At 33.2% G+C, this 8,163-nt stretch overlaps 1 pseudogene; it reads right to left on the bottom strand.

Moving 5' to 3' along the window:
* Positions 1-2,675: 2,675 nt before the first annotated feature.
* On the bottom strand, positions 2,676-3,883 carry LOC108552026 (peptidyl-prolyl cis-trans isomerase CWC27 homolog; annotated as a pseudogene).
* Positions 3,884-8,163: the final 4,280 nt, after the last annotated feature.

The raw sequence follows: 8,163 nt of genomic DNA, 5'->3' as shown, positions 1-8,163 counted from the left end.
TCTGAAAATCTGGTGTAGAAATAAGAGTAAAGAAAAATTGGAAACCATTGTCATCTTCTTCAGCCTTAGCCATAGCAATTAAAGCTCGTCGACAAAAACGTAATCTTGTAGGAAATTCGTCCTAAAACACATATATCCAATAATTATTTTTGAAAAGAAAAGGAATTCATTTTATTTTTAAACATAGTCTCACTTTAAATGGTTCTCCATGTATTTTAACACCTTCTCCTGTACCTGTGGGATCACCATCTTGTGTTACGAATCCTTTGATAATTCTGTGAAATGTAGTGTCATCTCAATAACCATCCATACACAATTGTATGAAATTTCTACATGTCTTTGGAGTTTCTCAACATTTACACTTATATTCAATTTAACTTTACCTTTCATAACTATTACCACTTGCACATTCTCCATTTCTTCCATGATCCTCATATTTCCATGTCCATGCCGCACATTTTTCTCTGTTAATACATATGCTGCCTCTTTTCTATTTCTTGATTCCACATAGTATGCGTTTCCTCTTCTCTCTGCGTTTCATTAGAACTTCTCCCTTTTCTTTATATACCTCAGCTCCATCATTCTGAAACATAACGTGTTATCAATGATCACTAACTTTGACCACCGATATTAATATTCATTTAGATCACGAATACAACATACCTTTCAATCTCATTGTGTTCTCCATATCTTGTTGTTATAAGAGGCGATCACCTAAATTAGTTGTATTCCTTTCTGTCTGCCTAAACCATCTCCATTTCCTGAATCTTTATTTGACTCTCAAGGATATCTATCTTGTATGACATATGGTTAACCGATTTAGAATCCAGTAGACATATACTTTACATATTTGTATTGTTGCTTCAACTTCTTCTTGCTATAAAGTATAATTCTTGGCATCTACGCTGATGATATTCTATGAGTCCAATATTTTTCTATTGCTGCATGTACCTGTTTACTTCAACAGAATATTGTCTCCTCACAACCGGGCTCTACTATCGCTAAAATATGGAAAAGCAGTGACTTACATCTTACACCATGTGTTTACAATTGAAGGTTATGTTAATACAAATACTTACATTCTTTTCATGATGCAGGCACACCTGCATGGACCCAAAAATGCTTCCGGCGTTTGTTTGCAATTTTTTCTCATTTTCCATGCACTCTCCTGTTCACTTGGAGAAAAATTAACAAATCGCTCAATTTCTGTGATTAATTTATGAAATTTTATAATTGAGTTGTAAAGGCGTACCTTTGCATATTTATTGTCTGCCAGGTAAAGAAATGAATGCTGATTGTCTAATTAAAACCGCTATTTGGGTTGAATTTATTAAAGAATGTAGAAAACATTATGATTTGATTTATTAAAATAAATTAAAATATATTTGGAGCACATAACCAGAGTTAGTAAACTGACATCAGGGCCATCTATGTTCTCGTTGCGGAACTCAAGCTTTGAGTGTAGAATCATAGATGGCTCTGATGTCAGTTTACTAACTCTGGTTATGTGCTCCGAATATATTTTAATAAATCAAATCGGCAGTGGAAAATTCATTAATTACTCAAAATCTGTAATTAATTTATAAACTTTTATAATTGCATCGTAAAGGCAGATCCTTCAAGAACTTTCCAATATATTTTTCCATAGAAATTTGTCCCTAATTAATTAATTATTAATAATTATTCTACGTAGTGTTTGAATTATTGTCAAAAATTGTCGAAGACGCCATTGGTTTTTCATTAATTACTATCCTCTACGCAATTAATTTATGAAACTTTATGCACTCATTAGAAAGACAATGTTTTTGCGAATCTTCTTATATAACTTTTGATCACATTTTGCTTCTAGTTTCGTTTAGTATTAAATATTTTCACGGAAGGTCGTGATAGTCGCCGTTACGAAATCATAGACGCCATAAAACAAAAATTAATAACTAACAATTTAGAGTTAAATTCTTTACGAAAATTATATAAGAATGTAGCCTGAAATTCCAGCTTCGCAATGAAATTATAAAAGTTCACAAATTGTTTACGGAAATTGAGTACTTAATAATTTTTCACTGCCGGAGCCATTCTATCTTTTTCTATCCCCTCTCTGCCCTTGTCTGTCACGTGACCAGCACCTCGACGACCTCCTTGCCTATTCTATATTCCTATCACTTTCGGAGCATTTAGAGCCAAATAATAGATGGCGCTGATCGAAACTGCCGAAGGAAAAACCACGTGACCCGTTCGGCGGGAGAAATAAAACAATAAAAGGACATAAATAAGTATAACACATTTTTCTTCGTTTTTTTTACCCTCTTAATAGCCCGTTGAACATGCAGTCACAGATGAAGATGCGTGCTTTTGTTCGTGGTAAAAAGAAAATGAAACTGCGATGGTTATATGTTAAAGTACTTTTTATTCATTTTGAAAGTTTTACATATACATATTAATTGTTCATGACATAATAAATAATGACATATAGACATTAGAATCTGAGAAGATGTTTCGTAATACATATCACGTAATAATTATCATTATAATGACCATATATATACGTACAATATTCATAGACATATGATAAATGATTCTATTCGAATACACGAGTTATCCTTATAATTCTTGATATCTCTTATGGTGCATCTCCTTTGCTTTCTCTTGTGCTAAACCTAATAAGGAGCTTTTATTCCCTATTCATTTTTCTTTATATCCTTATCATCTTCAACATCATCTATTCTATAATTTTGTACTTTCTTCGGTTCCCTCTCTGCATCTCTCAATGTATTTTTTATCATTTCCTTCATTGCTCTGAAAATATAAATATAAGAAGCAGTCAATAAAAATTCCTACTTTCTATAACATAGTTATAATGCAAATAACAAACTAACTCTTTCTGCTTCTTTACAACTTCTAATTCTCCTTGAGTTGACTTCTCGTCGTCACTTTCCCAATCGCTACTGCAGCCTTCCTTCCTTTTTTTATTTGCAAGTCCAGATGGTTCAACAGCTGGTTGTGAACTTAATTTTGGATCGGTTAAATGATCATGAGCTGATTTGCCCTTACCAGTAAACATTTTATTTAATATCACAGATTCTTTTTCATCTTCCTTTGCTTCTCCACCAAATGAGAAAAGATTGAAATCTCTGTAACAAAATTCTCCATTGCAAAGAACAATACTATCAGGACTAAATTCTGCAAACATATAAGATTTTTACTTTACTGCTGTTGTTTTGGTTTTTTAACAGTCCTTTACTCCTTCACCTTCCTGTACTATTATTCTCGGTATAATATCAAAAAATGGATTCTTCAATATTATAGTTTTTATCAGTCTTGGAGGATAAAGTGGTCTATCGTTCTACAAAACAGAGGAAATATTATATTTATATCACTTCTTGATATATATTCTTGCAAACATTAAATTTACCCCATCTACAAGTGCTTCTTCGAGTTTAAGCATAGTATATATAGATTCTCCAGTAACTCTATCAAGGATTGTATCCTTATTCCGCAAATCTGGTGTATAACTAAGAGTAAAGAGGAATTGGGAACCATTATCATCTTCTCCAGCATTAGCCATAGCAATTAAATCTCGTCGACAAAAATGTAATCTTGTATGAAATTTGTTCTAAAACACATATATCCAATAATTATTTTTGAATAAAAGAGGAATTCATTTTATTTCTAAATATAGTCTCACGTTAAATGGTTCTCCATATATTTTAACACCTTCTCCTGTACCTGTGGGATCACCATCTTGTGTTACGAATCCCTTGATAATTCTGTGAAATGTAGTGTCATCTCAATAACCATCCATACACAATTGTATGAAATTTCTACATGCCTTTCGAGTTTCTTTTGCCCATAATTCTAACTCAATATCACCAACAGTTCTTTTCATTACAACCTAGTTATAACAAATACATTAGTTTGATTAATGTAAAATACTTTTTAAATCAAATTTATTAAAATTTATTATTTATTATTGTAATTCAAGTTAGAAATTATTTAATATATTAATATAGAAATTTAAAAAGTAAACATTATCGGTTAAATTTTTGAAAACAGATATACAATCCATTAAAATATTATTAACTTATACTCACTTTATCTGTATATAAATATTACGCATGCCTGTAAGTCTCCTTTAATGATATAAATCCCTTGTCAATAATATTTCATATTAAAGCTTTAGTTATTTAAAAATTAGTCAACCAAATGGTTCTTTTCTCGAATAATCATCAGCAGGTAAGATGTACCTTTTATCTCCTTTTAACGTTGGCTTCATTCGCCCAATCAAGTCCACATACTTATGTCCTCAGCAATCAGTCAAGCAGTGAAATGATCTATTGTCTTTTCTTCTTCCTGTGTTAATTCCCAGACAGTTGTGAACAGATGATACCTGCCCAGCAGCGTAGTCAAGATTTTAGTTACAAGAATTATTTCTTATCTTACTTCCCATTGCATGCAATTTGAAAACTTACCCTTTAAATATGCCATGTGGGTTAAAATATCATGTTTACTTTTATATTTATATATAAAAAATTCCTCTATATGAGAACATCCTGCTGTTATGTATCCTTTTCATAGATATTGCTTAATTCTACCCACATTTCATGAGTCGACGTACAGATTGTTACATGAATTAATAATTCTTTGTCTATGACAGAAATTATTAGATTTTCAACTTTCTGTTTGCACTTATTCATATTTCTTGATTCTTTCATTATATGTCTATACAAACTTTGTCACTTCAACATGAAGCATACTCTAAACTTCCAAAAATATATCCATCTTCATCCTTTTATCTGTTGATATTTCCAATTTCTATCTCGAATTTTCTTTTCTGCACTAAAGCACGTGGCCAACGTTTTGAGTCCATAACCTGTTAATTAATTTTTTTTCTCAGTATGTGCATGCTCTAAGCACATTCCTCCTTGTATTACTCACCCGTGACCTTTTATTTTCATCGCTGCTACAATTTCTTGTCATTTCCACCAGCTACATATTCATTCGCTATTCGTAGTCGAAAATGTGTATCATACGCCTTCAAATAATTATTGATAACAAACTTTAGATAATTATTATAAACATCAATTTACTTACGAAAGTGCATAAGAATGTTGCATACAGTTTCAGTTTTGCAAAAAAACTACAAAAGTTCATGAATTAATTACAGGAGCTTCGTAATTTGTTGTTCACTGCCGAATTCATGTATTAAAATGAATTAGGTGCACATAAACAAAGTAGATTCCAAACCAGCGTGTTCGATCAGCGCTATCTATGATTTTCGACCAGAAGCTCAGGAAAGTACAATACAATACTTACAATACTTACCTCGTTCACCTTAATATATATATATACCTTAATATATATATATATATATATATATATATTACTTCAACAAGTATTGCCCACTCTCTATTTTCAAAGTATAAAGAGAGCATTGAAAATTTACAAGAGATAGGAAATATCTTAAACTTAAAGAGAAATCTTTGGCAAACGATACCAATTACCAGGTCTCACCACGTGGAGGTGGCTACGCATCGAGACCCAGCGATGCGCCCTAATGATGCAACCTACTGGTGCTCCCTGTATCAAAGATACCCTAATCTAACTTGGAGCGAAAGAAATTAAAGCGAATCTACTGACACTATATTATATTTCGTGTCTTACAAAGGGTACTTCGATTCGGTATACTAAAACTTTACTGTCGCAACGCTAAGATATTTTATTTCAACAGACTCTAATATTTTCAAGTTCCCATAGAAACAGGGAATGAAATATGAAAAACGCGAGTAAATGAAAAATCACGACGCGCCCGAACGAGTTCGCGATTATTCGAAAGACAGACTAGCCTACGAGACGTACTCCCGTGTACAAGACAACTTCATGCCTCGGCACCCTCCCGATCGAACCTAGCCCATCCAGCCACCACAGACACCGCCATGACTTACTCGTGAACGAGAGTGGTTGATGAACCAGCGAAACATCCAAAATCAAGCCGAGGGTCCCTAGCGAGGCCCTGTAGCCGGTCATGCAGGCCCCTGCCACATGGGGGAGAAATTAATCATCCCATGGGGTCTGACCGCAGGCCCATATGCAGTGTCACGGCTACAGGACCCATACCCCGGTCGTGCACGCGCTGGACGACTGGGGCCGACAGACCCTCGAATTGACCCAGATGAGTGCCAGCCCGCCGACCACCCTAGAACCGATGCGTGACAAGGGTGGCAGGGGCGAGGATGAGTGTCGGAACGAGTCGTTTGGATGACTTACGAAACATGGAGTTATCGAGTACATGAGAGTACGTCGCGCAGGCTAGTCGGTACTTAAGAACGATCGCGACTATCGCGAGAACAATTATGTTCTGTTCTATCTAGCTAATAATTTATTAATTTCTTCATTGTTACTATAAATTTACGCTGTAAGCAATTTATTAGTAACAATATTAATTTGTTATTAACAATTGGTGTATTAATTTATAAACTTTTTGCAAATTGTATGCTACATTTTAACGTAATTACGTTATAAATTCAAGTAATTGCTAATAATTTATTAACTTTTTCACTTTTGTTACAAATATTCGTTATAAACAATTTGTTATTAACAACATTAATCTTTTACTAACGATTAATATAATAATATAATAATAAACTTTATTTATACTTTCGGAATATAAATTTCCGTCATGTGTGTACATTAATCATTTATATGCTTTAAGCCATTTGTTATTAATAATAAATTTGATCATTAATATATTTTCTTTTAACTATAACTGCATCTATATTTCCATATGTTAAATTTCTATAAAGAATGAGATCTACTGGACGATGATTTTGATATCAATTACGTGTGACTACGGTCCTGATGAAGTGACATACTAAGCGTTGCAGAGTAGGAGTCCGCTATTTAGGCACAGGTGCAAGTTTCACTTTGTCTACTTAACATACTCGCTCGTAGTCCCTTTTCTTCTATGACACTATCTAAACCATAAACATCAGGTTTAGTAACGTCATACGTTAACATAGGAGTAAGATATTCGTAAAATTCCTATACTCGAATAACACCTCACGTGCTTGGCCTCGACCCCCTATGGCCCATCCGGCAGCCAGATTCTAATGGGTCCTCTAGACCTGAGTTCCATACGGGGACACTCTACCCTAATAAATATGTGCCCCTCATTTACCATTCCCACGTTATTATATATATTCAATAATTTTCATTACAGTATATTCTATTTTATTTCGTATCATAGTCCTCCATATGGAATTTATGCATAGACAAAAAAGATATATTGCGTCGAATAAAATTCTATCCAATTAAGAATGGTTCATAAAAATCATTCTGCTTTCGATAAAAAGTTGCTTGTTATTAAAGTCGTTTCGCGTGCAGCTTAAACTGCAAAATTATCGACGTAACAACTTCCGAATCGTAATTACTGAAAGCGTTTTAGTCTAGCTTGCAATAGATATTTAACCCTTTGCACTGGAGAGGCGCTTTTCAGTCGCCATTTGATAAAATTTCGAAGCTTGATATTAATTAATATATCAAATTTAAAATAACGTAACAGTGTGCGAGATATCGAAATTAAATAATTCTACGTATTAATTATTATACGATTTCTTATTTACTGCTCAAAAAATATCATTAGCCTTATAGCAGAAAATTTTTCAACTCGTACCCTTCTTTAGCCAAAAGATCGTCGAGCGCAAAGGGTTAATATGGTTCAATATCGCGTAGCTAGACTTTTTTACGGTAAACTGCAAACGAGATACCACGAAATCCGTTTAACTAACTTTATTTCCAGCAGTTTTATAGAAAAGTACGTTTAAATTCGGGAAAGCAGATAATGACCAATGTACAGTAAAAAAGGAGACTTTAACTCTGAATCACTTACCTTTCGAAACAATCTCGGCAAAAGGAAACATTTTGAGGACGACTTCATACAAAAACAAATCAAGTTGCGTTGTTCGACTAACCATTGCAAAATATTATGTCAAAAATTAACGAAAAAAAATGTAAGTTAAAATTGTATTTATTATAAAAACATTAAATTAATTCAAAAAACGAAAAAGACCGCTCTAAAAGGAAATAAAGCAAAGTAGAAGAGACACAGGTAATCGACTGAATTTTTCTTCCATAAAATCAAATAGATTTCGTGGAAAGTGTTTCATGGGG

This window comes from Eufriesea mexicana, unplaced genomic scaffold (genome assembly GCF_001483705.2).
Source record: "Eufriesea mexicana isolate 0111107269 unplaced genomic scaffold, ASM148370v2 scaffold5379, whole genome shotgun sequence".
Taxonomy (NCBI): Eukaryota; Metazoa; Arthropoda; class Insecta; order Hymenoptera; family Apidae; genus Eufriesea; species Eufriesea mexicana.
Note: the sequence above shows the minus strand (reverse complement) of the source record. Positions and strands in the feature narration are given on the sequence as shown.